Here is a 16,637-nt window from a genome sequence, read left to right on the forward strand (position 1 = left end):
TCAATAACCACCAAATGCAACGCAGACAAGCAATACTTAAAAGAGCAACTACGTAATTGCACAAAAGTCCACTTAACACACGCAACTGAGACAAAAAATATCTAGACTTCATGTAGCGATGTAAACAATTAGCTAAGCTAGTTAACTGTTAAGCTAACACCAAGTTTCACCATGCTCCGACTAAAATTCACTGAACCAGCTGAAAAAGAAGATCACAACAATACAAGCGGAGAAAATGCGGTAAGACAGAAATCTGCATACGAGCCGCTGTACCTCCTGATAATGGCAGAACCAACACAATGCATTAGAGCCACTTCTGTCAACAATCGCAATTTCAGGCCCAGTTACAGACATGTGACTGGATTACACCGCGTGTTGTAAATTTGGGGCCATGTGGTGTCTGGCCTTGCAGCTTCTGCTTGGTTGAAGTGATGAGAATCCAGAATCATTACCATGATTTTACTGCCTCAAACGATTAAAAAGAGGTGTCAATCGGCCAATAGAAGCCAAAGCTACAGCCCTGAAGAGGTTAGAGTGCCAGAGTCTATGTATACAGGAGACTGTGAATGTTTGGTTAATTCTCAAAAAAAGTTAAAAAAAAACAAAAAACAAACCCCCCCCCAACAAAACCAAGCATTTTAGGCATGTTAATTAAATTGAATCATTTCTGCTATTTAATACCTAAAAAAATGTGAACAAACTGCTGGTCTGACCCATCATGGAAGCAGTTAGGATTACTTGGGGCCATTAATCATACAAAGCTCCAAAATCCAGTTGATCTCCGTATAAGACCAGTGTCAACTGATGTTATAAAGGGATAAATCCAAATGTGAAAGTTTTGGTTCAAATCATGATCAGTATTTACTGGGAGATACAACAGTAAATGTCATCGTTTGGGGCTCCATTTCAGCATGACCATGATCTCAAGCACACTGCCACTGCAGTGAAAGCATTTGTCAATCAAACACTATCAGTCATGGATTGGTCTTTCCAGAGCACAGACCTCAGCAATACTGAGGCAGCGTGGGATCATCATGACAGAGAACAGAACAAAGGGCAGTAATATCCAAAGAGGAGCTTTGGATGTCCTTCAAGAAGCCTGGAGAACTATTCCTGATGACTACTTAAAGAAATGACAAGTTTAGACTGTGTTGAAGAATAAAGGTGGTCATACAAATAATAACTTTTAAGCTCATTAGAATTGTCCAAACTCTGTTTTTATCTTTTATACTTAATTTGATCTATTAATTGTTATATTTTCCTTATTTTGTGAGATTTAACAAAGAGTGCAATATGTCTGTGAAGGTTCTCAGTCATCCAGGTCATCATAGTCAAAGGAGCTTGCAAAGAAAAGCGTCTAGACTTCTTTAAAGTCACTTGAAGACTTTTCACCTCTCATCCGAGAAGCTTCTTCAATTCTAAGGTCAAATGGTGGAGAGTCCCAGATATAAACCTAGTGGGAGTATCCCCCCACAGAGGCCCAAAAGGACCCCCTGATGATCCTCTAATCACCTGAGCCAAGGTGTGAAACTGGGTGTGGGTCCCAATCAGCCAGAGTTTCGGGTGTGTTCATTGTGAAACCTGGCCCCACCTTATCATGCAAATTCCTGAGATCAGATGGCCCAGGATGTGAGTGGGCGTTAAGGTGCCTGGAGAGGGAACTCAAAACTGGATTATAGATGGCAGAGAGTTGGTGTCGTAAACCACTTCACTCCTCTTTCAAACCATCTGTCCTCTCTGTCCAAAATGTGAACATTGGCATCCTCAAAAGAGTGACCTTTGTCCTTAAGATGCAGATGGACCGCTGAGTCTTGTCCTGTGGAGGTGGCTCTTCTGTGTTGTGCCATGAAGAAGCTTCTCGGATGAGAGGTGAAACGTCTTCAAGTAACTTAAAGAAGTCCAGACGCTTTTCTTTGCAAAGAGTGCAGAAATTCACCACAGGTATCCTTTGACCTTTAAAATCCAGCCAGACAGAGATCAAACATTTGCTTCCCTTCTCTGTTCAGATATTTGAATTTCTCTTTGCTTTCTCTCATGCACACGTGTGCTCCCGGCAGACCAGTTCTTGTTGTGAATGGAAAAGCCAAAGCGACCACTATCCGTCATGGCTCTCTTTTCACTCTTTCTTCTGCTCTTCACTCACCCCCGTTCTGTTAACTGTGAGGGCTGGTGGGCTGGGAGGAGGTGCTGGCCGTCAGATTGGGGTCTGGGATGCGGGGCCTCCCTGCTACTGCAGATAAGGAGGTGGTCTTCCTCCACACGAGAGAGAAGGGTTAATCTCCTGGGTCCGGGTATGGTTTGCCCCTCTGGGGGCAGGGGTACCCGGACCTGGGATATAGAGTATGTTTGGAGAGTGTGAATGTGTGTACAGTATCTATTTGTGTCTGTCTCCACGTTGGGTGAGTGTCGAGTATTTGTTTGTGTATATGGGGTGGGAATGCACGTTTGTGTCTGCATGCGCCTGTTCGTCTGTGTCTATATGTCAGCTTGGGTCTCAGACTTCACCTCTCTGGGAACAGCTTAGGCTCTTCGAGGTATGGAAGCCTATCTCCCCTCATCACACTCCCTGCTGGTGGCTGATGCCCTCAGACATTGGTGTGTTGGTGGTTCTTGGTGTCTGGGGCTGAGCGCTCATGTATGTACCGGCTCACTCCTGGTGGCCGATTGGCGGGGCCTGGCGCCTGTGGCCCGGCTGGGCCCCTTCCGAGGGGTGGGGTGTCCTCAGCCTCTGGGCCTGAGGCCCGGTTCTCTCTGGCACAGCTGGCTGCTGGCAGAGCCGGCGGGCACGGCACTGAAACCCCCCCGGCTTCTGCTCCGTGGCTGCTGGGTGACCTCTCGTTTGGGGCTCTCCTCAGCTCTTCTCAGGAGGGTGGCCCAGTTGCCCCTTTGGTGGTCCTCCTTGGGTCCTCGTATTCTGGGGCCTCTGGATGTCTGGGGCCTGGATCTCGTCCATACCTGCTACATGTGTCACACAGTGGAAATTTGTGTTTTTAAGTTTTATCAATCTGTGTATTGGTACATAGTGTTGATTTTATTTGCATGATTTTATTGTGATCTTTATATTGCATGTTTGTTTATTGATATTTATATTGTATGGTTTTATCCTCATATTTATATTATGTGTGTTAATGTTGTTGTATCATATTCCTTTAATCCACTGTGGACTAAACAGACAATTATAGGCACCTGTGAGGTGGGGGCGTTCCCCAAGGTGGCCTATCAACCGCCAGATTGACCTGTTAAAGGGGATAGTGAGCGCAGAGACAAGAGAAGCGACGCATGAAAGGTGAGCAGGAGAAAAAGGAATGCGTGTAAGCCCGCACATGTGTTGAAGGAACTGCTGCCTGACTGTGGGGTGCCACGAGTCATTCGGCGACCCAGTCCCAACGGCAGGAACAGCAACAGCGGGTGGCGATGGCCGCAATTCACAACATGGCAGGGATGCCCTTCTGCCTGCATCCGACGGTGAGACGAGGGAGGCCGTGTTCAGGTGTGGAGTGGTGCGGGACTGTGCGGCGACGCGCTGTCAGGAGGAGACAGGTCTGCGACAGGAGCCCCCTCCTTGTTCTTCTGGCCTACGTGGTTTCCATCCCGGAAGAGGAATTCCTCTCCTGTTTCAGATAAGGACCATTCGCCCATGTGTGGCTGGACTGTGGGATTATGGGACTGTGGGAGGGTAATTTTAGCATATGGGAACCATTTTTTTAGCTTTGTTTTAATAGTGTACGGTTATTCCTGCCGGCAGGGCTTTTAGCGGGTTGTGAACATTATTTTTATTGTATAGCGGGGATTTTAACTTGTATTTGCGATTCTGGCTGCGTTTTTATGGAAATAAATGGTGTGTGTTTGAAGCCAGCTTAGTTTCTGTGCCCTGAGCACTGACCCGCTCACTCCCCTTTTCGCTTGTATGTATACAGACGTGGTGGTGAAGATTTAGGTCCACCAGTCTTAGCGGCTACACATGCCCTGGGGGACGGAGCTATGACTCCCCACACTCCCTAGCAGATCGTTACATGGAGAAACCTTTTAAATGCAAGCGTGCTGATCCACACAGGTGTACACACGGGTGTTCACAGACACAAACTACACCTTTCTTGGCTGCTGCCTCAAAGCACATTGTGCGCTGTTGATCTTGTGTGCTGCACAATAACATTTGATCTTTAGTATCTACTGTTATCTACTGTTAGCTAGTTTATTGTGATTGTGTTGTATTTGTTATGTTGCTCTTTTTTGTTTGTTTTCTCTTCTCTTTTTTTCTTCTCCATACAGGTGATCCAAGTGTTTTGTTTGTGTTTCTTTTTTTTTTCTTGCCCCCTTTCTCACCATGTTTTCTCCCCTCTATTTTTCTTTCTCTCCCACTCTTTCTTTTAAGGTCAATCAAATGGACCAATATGGCAAGGACATGATGATCCACTTGGTAAAGTAAATCCGCTTGGCATCTTTCTTGGCCTTCAGACAACAATTCTGATGGCTAAAGGTCCAAATGGGACAAGCAAAAAAAAGAAAATCAAAATTATTTACTTTTACTTAAAGTTGCTTGGTTTAAACATTTCATATGTTTTGTAAGTTCTATTGGCGTTGTCTCATTTGCCTTTGTTGCACCCCTCTTTCCATGCAGACACATGTAAGCCTTAATTGGATCCCCAAAAGAGCCCCTTCAGAAATTAGCATGGTAATTAAAATTGTAAATCTTAAAATGCTGGCTTGGTGTTTCGATGCGTGTGAGGTATATGAAGCTGTGGGAAGAAAAAAAATAAAACAATAAGGGCACAAACCAGTTCAGCAACATTCTGAATGTCACGATCTGGTACAGGGATTCAAGCGCAGAGCGGTAAGGTATCTCCAAGGTGTGGTTTATTTACAGTGCAGTGCAATATATGTACAGTGAAGGGATCCAAAACTCCGGGGGGGAAATCACAGGGTAACTCGCTCACGTCTTCTTCTCTCACACTCACACACTTTCCCGCAGCAGGGAGGTCGCAGGTCCGGGGGGGGGGGGGGGGGGGATCTGAAGCAGACGAGAAGGCAGGTCACCAACTAATCACAAGTCACGGATATGAAGCACAAGAGCTGTGAGAACACTAACGTTAGGGGTACAATCATCCAGCGACGAGAGGATCTGTGTTCCAGCCTCAAATAGTGCTCCCGGTGATGATGGGTGAGTGTTGTCAGGTGTGTGTGTGGGCCAAGGGCGGGAGCCCACAGTGAGCTCCGCCCAGGCAGAGAGGGAGAAAACAGCAACAGCAATTGTAGCCTTGTGGGGCCGACCGGGCAGGCACGGAGACCATGACACTGAAGCTCATATTTTTTCTCAGAGCTGTCACTCACCAGGGCCGCTGTTGATTGAGTGGAATGTCAACTGTTCAGTGTTATTTTGTAATGGAGAAACAAATGCCTCCACTGTGTGCGTGCATATTATGCAGTCATTTCCACTGCAACACAGGCAAGGTACACGTGCAGTTGTAGTTTACAGTTGTGATTGGCAGGTTGTTTAGCGTTAACAAAAGTGAAATGAACACAATAATATTATAGTTTAGATTTTAATAAATGAAGACAGCATGTTTCCCTTCTTTTTTGTCTAATACACTTAACTAAAATAACAATATTGTTGAATATTGGAATATTGTGGTCCAGCAGCCTGGCTTCAAAGGCATCTTCTGCAAGTCTACAGAACAGAGTTTCAAAATTTCTACTAGATTTTCATTTCAGGTTTTTTGTTTCTTTTTTCACACTCTCTGCAGATTAGTTACTCTCTGATACAGTACAGTGGACTTTCTTGTGTAAAAAAATTAATGATTATATAACATGTAAGTTTTGATTTTCAAAACATCTGTTCTTATAAAGAGACTCAGCAGTAATATTCATGCAGATGCACTGAATCACTGCACAAAGCTCACATTTCTAAAGCTAAAGTGAACAGAGCTGTATATGAACCCCTCAATTGCACCGAGGAGGCACCGATTACATACACAGATATATTTGACACAAACTACCCAGTGTGACTGTTGGTATTTGGAGCATACCATGAATGAACCACTTTAGGCAGAAGCATCTTTGATTAAAAAGAAAATGTGGATGGATTTAATGTACCGATTCAACATAGGATGTATTTTCTTGATGTGTATTAGAGATGTTCTTATATTTCCCGTCTTTCCCTTTGTGTTCAGGTTGTCATGAAGCCGTGTTTATTTGTGTCTCTGCTGATCCTTTTTGATTTTAAAGGCGATGACAGTCAGTGTGTTGCTCTGCGGGTGGGGCCAACTCAAGGATGTCAATCTGTATGAGATTCTTCCATTGAAGCATGCCACGTGGACTTGTATGCAGAAAAAAATTATGAATACAAATATATTTCTGTCTCCTCTGAACTCTGCTTTTTTTCTTTCTTTTTTTTCCTTTTTTTTGCCCGTCCCATTTGGTTCTTTAGCCATCAGAATTGTTGTTTGAAGACCAACAAGGATACCCAATGGATTTACTTTGCGAAATGGATCATCACGGCCACCCTCCTGGGGAGAGCCCCAGATGAGGGGTCACCCAGTAGCCACGGAGCAGAAGCCAGATGGGGCTGCAGTGACGTGCCCGCCGGCTCTGCCGGCAGCCAGCTGTGCCAGAATGAACCGAGCCGCAGGTCCTGAGGCCAGAGGGCCCCCTTTGCCCCGGAAGAGGCCTGACCGAGCAACAGGCACCAGGCCCCGCCAAGTAGTCACCGGGAGTGAGCTGGTACATACCTGAGCGCCCAGCCCCGGACACCAAGAACCACCAACGCACCAACCCCTGAGGGCATCAGTTACCGGCAGGGAGGGCCTTTGGAGGGCCTGGGAGTTCCCAGAGAGGTGGAGTGTAAGACCCGACCTGACAAATAAACACAGACAAACAGGCACACACAGACACAAACATGCATTCCCACCCTCATGCACACATATACAAATACTCAGCATTCACCCAACGTAGTGATAGACATAAATGGACATGTACACACAATCACACTCCCCAAACAAACTCTATATCCCGGGTCCAGGTACCCTCGCCCCTGGAGGGGGAAACGGCACCTAGACCCAGGAGATGTTACCCTTTCCCTCGGGGTGGAGGCAAGCAGACCGCCCCAGGCTCCGCAGCAGCAGGGAGGCCCCGCATCCTAGATCCCAATCGGACGGCCAACACCTCCTCCCAGCCCCCCTTCCCCGATAGCCAGCAGAGAACAGGGGTGTGTGAAGACCCAAAACCTCCCTCCTCTCACTCATGTGTAGTGTTACTGCGTGTTGTTCTAAGGTGCATTTATAACACGGTAGAGCATGGTGCACAGAGATCAGCAGGTGTTAGCACGGCCCCTCCTGAGAACCCTCAATGTCTACATGGATTTAAAATTGAGAGGTGGGCACCAGCGCCAGAGGTGGGGTTGAATACACAGACCGTCAACTGGATGCCGTTAACGTGCCCACCCTCAAGGCCATATATGTATGTGTTATGAGAGTGTAAGTAATGTGGATGTCTAAGTTGTGGAATAAAATTGAGGCACAGGTGGCCAGAAGAGGAAAGGGGGGGGGGGGGGGATGCCTCCCCTGCACCCTGGTGACCAGTGTTGGGACTAACGCGTTATTAAGTAACGCGTTACAGTAACTACGTTATTATTGTGGTAACGAGCACGGTAACTAGTTATTATGCCAAAATCAGGAACGCGTTAGTCGTTACTGGGATTTAGATAGGGTCGTTACTCGTTACTTCGTGTGGTGGCTATCGCGGAGCTTCCACAGATTCAGTAACATTAGCAAGTGGTGGAGGCCCGCAGGTGGATGAAGGAAAAGGGACGCAGAAGGAAAAGAGACCCGAGGCGGCCGCCGGTCCAAGTGTGAACTGAACTTCAGGTAAGAAGTTATGACCTGCAGTCTCTCTGGGTCAGATATAAACCGAGTTTAGGTGGAGTTTATTTTCGTTATTCTGACTTTTTCCGTACTGCGTGCTAGCTAGCATGACGGGGTTTCTATACAGCTAGGTGGGTGCTATGATACTGATGTTGAACTTTATTTTGTTCATAAGTTATTAGAGTTGCCAACCGTCCCGTTTGGTATTCAGAGAAAATATTACGCGTTTCTTATTGAGGTGAAAAGAAACAGTTTGTCCCGTAATTCAGCTACAATGAAAAAGGCACAAAGCTGGATTTATTCTGTGTCTTTGCTGCACAGCTGCCTCTTCTTCTTTCATTCTCCCCCCTCCCTCTCCCGTTTCTACTTCAGTCATGAAAACTGATCAATGATCAGCTGATCGGCTCTCTTGTTTGTTTATCGCTCACTTTGCGCCGAAAGAGGAAACCAGCGGATGTCGCGCTAAACAACAGCAGCACGTTTAAGCTTGATCAGCTATTGTTAGAATTTATTTAATATTAATTTCTAGTATCAGCTGATGTTTGCTGGAGCCACAGCTGCAAAAAAGCTGCTGGTCATTAGGGCTGAACGATTATGGAAAATAATCTAATTGCGATTTTTTGCCCCAATATTGCGATTGCGATGCGATTATTTTTTAAGGTCTTTGTCTTCTGTATTATTAAACAAAGACAAGCAATACATCATATAGTATGGCCAATACTATATTACATTAATTTTAAACTGTTCTTTCCTGGAAGACAGACCTCTGTTATGATGACATGAGGTGATGCATGAATTGATGACTGACATTTTTATTTAACTTCTTCAATCACAACAGTATATTTGAACATACACAATAGTTTATTTTTAGCTTACAAACGTCTGAGCATAAAGTGCTGACAAGGAACCCTGGTGTAAACATTAAAATGAAAATCAGTACAATGTGCAGATTGCAGAAATATACATAAAAAAATCAGTGGCTTTACCACACTCAGTTTTTCGACATCTGTGAACTACTAGACAGTCATTAAATTAAAAAATAATATTAAATAAATAAAACTAATAAATAAAAAATACACACATCTTACTGATCTCTGCAGTCAGTAACATTACACATAAAGTGCAAACATAATAGCAATTGTATAAACACACACACAAACACGCCTTTAAATTAAAACTGGCTGAACATCTTGATTATCTGCAGTAAGTAACAGCAACACAGCACAAACTAAAGTGCACAATGAGTATGGCTCAGCTAGCCATAATCATCCTAGCTCACAGGTTTTTTGCTAGGAAGACCAGCATATCTACTTTTGCTGGCTTTAAGGATGAGCGAGTGCAAGTCACTATATTCCCTCCAGTGCTGAACAGACGCTCTGAGGGGGCACTTGTGGCTGGCACACACAGATATTTGCGGGCCATCTTGCACAGTCGTGGAAAGTGAATGTTGTGCACCTTCCACCAGGCTAAGGGATCATCCTCTCCGTCAATGACAGGGGTCAACAGGTAATTATTCAACTCTGCCTCCACGACATCTTCAAGTGGCAGAGGCAAAGCTGAAGAGGCCGCACTGGTTTTAAAAAGACTACCAAGAGTCTTCTTTGCCTTTCCCCCAGAGGCCTGTGCACTTGGAGAATTTTGAGCAGTTTCAGTGCGAGACCTCTTCTCCTGCCAGATGCGAAGAGAGACATTAGTTTTGCAGTTAGCTTATATATAAATATTATGTGTTTGTGGAAATATAATTTTCAAGGATTTACCTGATTATGTGTACGTCTAGCCGATTCCACCATTTCTGTCCTCAGTCGGGCCTTAATGGCAGGAAGGTTGTCTGCGCTGATGTATTGCGTTTTGAACCTAGGGTCCATGAACGACGCAACATCCAAAAGCTCCTGGGTGTTGAGGTCACTATACTTGTCGTTGAGGTATGCCAGGACCTTGGTTTTAATTGATCTAGTCAGATCAGTGTCCTCAGCATCTTCAGCCAAGACTGATGTTGCCAGAAGATGGAGAAAATACAAAAATGAAAATACATAAGAAGAGGTGGGTACATCAGTGTGGGGTTGACATAACATATCTAGAATTAACAGCAGTAAAGAACAAGATAAATAATATTGTGGTGTGTTTGTGGGAGAGAGTGATACACAGGCTCGCGCATACATGCATGCACACGCACGCACACACTCTCTCTCTCTCTCTCTCTCTCTCCCTCTCACGGCAGTAACTTACCAATAGCAAGATGTAATCTGTGTCCGAAACACTGGAGCCTGGTCCATTCGTTCAGCTGTGCTGCTTTCACCATATTTGACGCGTTGTCCGTCGTTATGCAGACAAGGTTGTCTTCAGGGAGATCCCAACACGCAAGCCCCTCTCTCAGGCCAGCAGCAATGTTTTCCCCTGTGTGGTCTTCGGGGAAGTAGGCCGTTTGTAGGCTGCGAGCTTCGAGGTGGAGGTCTTCGGTAATGTAATGCACCGTCAGACTTTGATAGGGCTCTGCTGTTTGGCTTGACCACATGTCTGTTGTCGCCGCAAAAAACTCAACAGCCTTTAACTCCGCTGCAACCCTCCGCCTACATTGCATATGTAGCTCGGGTATTGCAGTCTGACTGAAATACGTGCGGGAGGGCATTCTGTACCTCTTATCCAGTGTAGTTACCAAATTATTGAACCCAGGCTTGGTCACCGTATTGACGGGCATCATGTCTTTCGCGATGCAGTGGGTTACTGCTTTGGTGATTTCCACGTGCCGTTTTGAAGTGCGTTCATATGGCGTAACACCTTCAAACAATTCGGTCAGTGATCCTTGCCGAGTAACGTTACTAGGTTTATTCTGCACACTACTAGATTTTTTAGCCATACATCTATCATACTCTGTTTTGTGCTGAGTCTTAAGGTGCTGGTACAAATTCGTAGTGTTTTCCCCGAGATGTAGAAACTCTACCAAGACAGGTTTTACACAGTACCTGACTCTGTGCGACATCATCTCTTTTAAACCCAAAATATTCCCACACGGCTGATGTGCAGTTTGTCTTTGGTACTAGCATCCCCGCAGGCTCTGGTTCTGTTGAACCTGAGGCCATTGTGTAGGCTACAGCTTTGCTAGACTGTTTCAAAACTTTGCTCCCCGTGTCACGTGACCAGAGTGCAGCCTCTGTGGTTAGACAATCTCGTTTGATCATATCACATGTTTTACTCGCGCATGTCACGTAAACAGAGTATAATCGCAGCCTTTGCGGTAAGAAAATTGCACTTGATCATGTCGCGATATTATCGCAAATGCGATATATCGTTCAGGCCTACTGGTCATGATATGGTTTGGTTATCTGGTGAGAGGGAAACATGAAGATGAAACCAGGAGATGTCCTTACTGAATCATCAGAGCTGAACAGGTGATGGAGAAACAGGTTTACCTTTTAGGTGACATGAATGAGTTGAAGGGAAGTTATGAAACTGTTTCTGAGAGACAAATAACCCCAGGATCCTTTTCTAGGTAGCTGACAGCTGGTAACTGTGCAGGTGCGGATCTAGCAAAGTGTTGCCAGGGGGGCATGTAGGGCATTAACGGGGAAAGGGGGGCACAAAGAAATACTTTTCTTTCTTATTCTCATTTAAAATGTCTAACTTTTAAAAAATAATTATCTGAATCTTACAACAAACAATTGATAGATTGGTGCATATATACCATCAAAACAGTGTACATCACTGACACAACAGTGTTTATTATCATTCAAAGGCTTTATGATTTTTCCTATAATGGTGGGCCAGTCTCTAGTCAAAATGCCCGGGCCAATTTTCTGTCCCAGTCCAGCCCTGTATGCAGCTCATCTGCAGTCTGGTGTTGCCTACATCTTCCTATTCAGAAGGCAGAATTTCCGAGTTCTGAGTACAATCGAAAGCACCACGACTGCAGTTTTTGTGTTGGATGTAAAAGGCGCACATGACTCTGTGACATAGGCTAGAATCATGGCAGCAGTCAATGACGGTCCAGGCGTGGGATTTCTCTCGTGGAAATATGCACATTATCTTTTTCTTTCTATTGGTAGGTGGCACAGTGCACTTGTGGCAAGTAAGCAAGCTAGAAGACTGGCAAAGTTATGGAAGCAACACATTAACAAGAGAATTCTGAGTAAAACCAAAGTTACTTTCCCTAGTAACTAGTTACTTTGAAAGCAACGAGTAAGTTGAAGTAACTGAGTTACTTTTGAGAGAAGTAACTAGTAATGTAACTAAGTTACTATTTTAAAGTAACTTACCCAACACTGCTGGTGACACACCCGCACTCCAAGGCCCTACTTGTGTGGGTGGGTGTGTTGGAGCGGGAAGAGGGAGGCAGCCGGGGATGGGGAGGAAAAGAAGGGAGGAGCAAGATGGCCCCAGGGAGGGGCATCTTGCTCCTCCCTGGGGCCAGTAGGCACCCCCGTCCTTCGGCACCCACCAAGGCAAGGGATCCCAGGCCCATCCAGAACGGGGCCTACGGCAGTAGGACCGCCCAGCCATACAGGACCCGGGGCAGTCCACCCGACCCCACCGCAGAGGAAACTGTACCCACCCTAACATTCAATCATCTCCCAGACTGCACAAGACAGTAGACACCCAGGTTAAGTTTATTCTTCCCCTCTCCTATGACTCTCCCCCACCTGCAGAGTGGACTCCTGCAAGGATGGAACAAACTCCCTGTCAGTTGAAGAGCCCCCTAGTTAGGCCGTTGCGCCAGAGGCCCCCTGCGCCAGGGCTGAGCCCCCGTGCACCCACCCGCCCGCAACCTCGGCAACACACCAACGAGGACCGAAGCCCCCAAGGCCCAGCAAGAGCCCTAGCACGGAGGCGAAGCACCCCTGAACCCCAAGCCCGCACGCCTGCACCGGGTCCACTCAGGGGCTACCAGGCCACTAACCTACGTCCGCCAGCACAGACCTTCCCCCAGCCCTGCTGCACGCAGCCACAAGGAGAACACCCTCTAAGAGCAACCAGAGCCACTAACCAGGTTATGACCACAACCCCCAGGTTAAGCCCTCCAGGGATAACGTGCCTAGGGAACTGTGCTTTTCACTGACTGCCTTCCTGACTCATTGATGTGTTTGTTCCCCGTTCCCATTTTACCTTTATGTGGGTTTTTTTTGTCTGCTTGTTTTTGTCAAATGTCAATAGATACAGACACAAAAGCCACAAACCTTTTGTATCTGGGTTCATAATACACAAAATCATTTTTGTCTGTCTTACCCAGTGTTGCATGTATGGAGGACCATTAATGCCAAACATCAAAAATAGGAATTTAATACGTTTGTTCATAAATACACCATTATCAATAAATCCAGTATCATTTAAAGATACACACAGATATTGTTAACTCATAAAACTTGCATGAAGGCTAAAAACAGACAACCTGATGGTGTCATGACACAACCCTGTGAAAAGCTATATACACCCCATGACTCAGCAGGTTGTAGACGAACCTTTAGCAAAGATAAATAAAGTTATCGCTTGTCAATTCATTGAGGTTTGTGGTCATTCATTTGTGCGCAGCTCTCTGAACGTCCCACGACAGCATTTCAGTCAGCTTAGGGTCGGGACTTTGACTGGACCACTGCAAAACCCTGGTTCTTTTCTTTTTCAGCCATTCTGTTTTAGACTTGCTGCTGTGCTTGGGATCATTCTCCTGTTGCATGATCCAGTTTCAGCCACGCTTTACCTGTCAGACAGACAACCATAAAATCCTCTGCAGAAGTATTCTAGCACCAAGTGTGAGGCTGACTCAATGGCTGCAAGGTGTGCAGGTCCCGTGGATGTGAAACAAGATCACATTATTGCCCAACATCTTTGATGGCTGGTTTGGGGTGTTTGTGCTGACATGCTGTATTTCATTTTACCCAAAAGTGGAGTTGTTAGATTAGACTATCCAAAGGACATTGTTCAAGAATTCCAGACTGTAAATCATTCATATTTTATTTGTTGTGGCTACAAATGAGACTTTATTATTATTATTATGAAAGAAACATTTTTACATAAATACAGAGAACAGGTCTGTTTAACTTGTTACGTGGTTGCTCGGCAACATGATGACGTTATAATATCTTATAAAGACAACCTCACCTCATGTTTATATATTTTTTAAGCATTTTAAAAGAATTCCTGGCAATATTAACTTTTGGCACTTTTAATCCTCCACAGTAAATGAGTAAAGGTGATTATTGTCACTGTATTTAATGGCAGTCTTCTGGTATGGCATGTGAAGTATTTAGGGTGTGCTGATGTGCGTGCATGTTTAAAATCCATTGGCTCAAATCCACTTTCCAATCCATTGCTCTCTGCATTAATCAGGTGTTGAGTCTCTGGTGGCCCTAATCCCTTCTTTAAATAACACACACGTGACTCACAGTTGTGCGCACACACACAACATGTCTGAAAAATAATCAAAACACCAGGAGGAATGAAATTTCATTCAGAAAGGCAGACACACCATTATGCAACATTATATAAACATTATATAAAGAAATCACAGAGGCACACGTGACAGCCTGAAAATTGCATACATAAATTCACAGAAAAATGCTCACACCTTGGCAAAATGTAAAATGTAGATCCCCCTCCCCTAGATCCCATTATGCTATTTTTTTTAAATACATCCATGCACTGTCAGGTCTGCCAGGCGCACATTCCCCTGAACGTTTTTTGCTTCTGTTATCGCTTCTACGTTTGATGAGTATACAATAATGTGCATAGCTGTCAATTGTACGCTAGTTGTACACGAGGCCCTGTGAAAATGTCTGGATACCCTCCAGAGCGCAGTCCTGTTAGAGTGTGTGTGTGTGTGTGTGTCCTTGTTTAAACATCATCATCAATTTTTAAGGCAAAGGCTCAAAAAGTGGTTTGGGGTCATGGTTGGGGTAAGGGGGCTAGGGACATCATTATGTCAGTCTGATGCCCTCACTAAGATGTGAAAACGAGTATGTGTGTGTGTCTGTATGACACAGAGAGAGATAGTTGTCTTTGTGTCAAAACCAGCAGTGGTTTTTGACCCTTTGATCTCCTTATCTCTTAATAACCCACAGCTGTTGCGAGCCTCTGTGCAAGCTCACGAGTGTGTGTGCAGTCATGTTCCTGGGTGTCAGAGACTCGTGGGTGTCCATAAACCATGTGAACTACAGCTACAGCTGTACGTATGACACACAATTGTGAGAACAGAATACATCCTGCAGTTGAGCTTTTTAGGTATTTAGGTTTCCTTTGCGTCTTTTTGCCAGCAGACAGTTCTGCTTAAAAACGCCCAGCTCTCTCTAACAACCCACTAGGCCAAGGGGAAAGATGTGGTTATAAGAAATTTATTGGCTACACATTTGAAGGGATTCACTGCTGCGTTCCTCTTTGTTTATTTGTGTGATTTCACAATATCACATATGGCTGCCACTCTGATAGTTTTGTCACACCTTAGATCAGGATAATTACGACAGGTCTTTTTCACAGAAAGACATTTTCACATGTCAGAGCTAGAAAAGCATTTCGGAAAATAATTAAATCATTGCTCCCTAAATTCTTTGGCATGGCCATGACTCGCTGGGACACTTGAATAGAAGTTATGACTTCTACCCTTGTTTTTTCTCTTGTGAAAAGTTTAAATAGGTCTTTGTTTATTCTTCTTATATAGTCCTGCATGGATTTTCTTTCAAGAGTTTGATGTCATTACCTCTGCCAGGGAGAGGTTCTGTCTGCAAATATGATAGCTCAAAAAGTCGAATTAATTCAGATAAAACTTTTTAGGGGTGTAGAGTGGAGTCATGTTAACAATCTATTAAAACTTAACTCACTTAATGTCTCATTGGTTGAAAATTGGCAAAAAGTCTTGTATCTTAGAAACTATGATTCCCGTGTGTTGTCAACATATAGAAAGTAGTGTATAAAAGTAAAAAAATCACTTGAATCATGTCACCTTTGACCTCTGACCTTTCCTTCGAGGAATAGATTGATCTGATGGACAAAGTGATAATAATGGTATAAAACAATCTTTCTTACTTCCATTGTTTGTATTGAGAACATAGGCATAAAGGCTATGATGCATGGTGATGCTAAATATCACATTATTTTATTATGACTGTTATGCAGATTACAGTAACAAGTTATAACCATTACAAAACATTCAGAAACATTTCATGTATATTCAAATTGTTAAACAGACATTTGTGTTCAAAAACGTTTTCATGTGATGTTGATTTCTAAACATCTAAATGAATTTTCCCAAACAATGGAATGAATGTTACATATGTAGTACATCTACATAATTGGGGGTACAATTATTATTTTTTAATTTATCTCAAGTATATTAGAATGGTTTTTGACTGGGTAAATAACAAAATCCTGCACATTGAACTTATGTTTCCTCCTGTTTCTCCTAAAAGTAAATACTGGCAAGAGAGTAAGCTGCCTTGGATGATGTTTAACACTCTCACAGTGCTTCCTGTTTTTTATTTGGGAGTGGTTGTTTTGCTTAAACTAACTGAGGACGCTCCAGAGACAACCTTAAACGGGTTACTGACTGCATAAGTGTCTTAGCAGCTGTGGTCCCCGCTCACAAAGAAAAGGTTTTAACATCAGGTGGGATGCTCATAGCCAGTGGTAAATATATTGATGAATATATTAGTATTAGAAGATATTTCCTCTCTCTTTCTGAGGACTAAAAAAATGTCTGACCTTTTAGAGCAGCAGGAAGCCTCAGCTTTTGACTCGCGTGGATTACTGAACTGGTTATATTTAATGTGAGAATCTACAGTTTTAGCAGTATAAACTGCTAAT

The sequence above is a fragment of the Rhamphochromis longiceps genome, linkage group LG3, assembly GCF_057381845.1.
Source record: "Rhamphochromis longiceps isolate RC_006_pf linkage group LG3, R_longiceps_female_GT1.1, whole genome shotgun sequence".
In the NCBI taxonomy this organism is placed as follows: Eukaryota; Metazoa; Chordata; class Actinopteri; order Cichliformes; family Cichlidae; genus Rhamphochromis; species Rhamphochromis longiceps.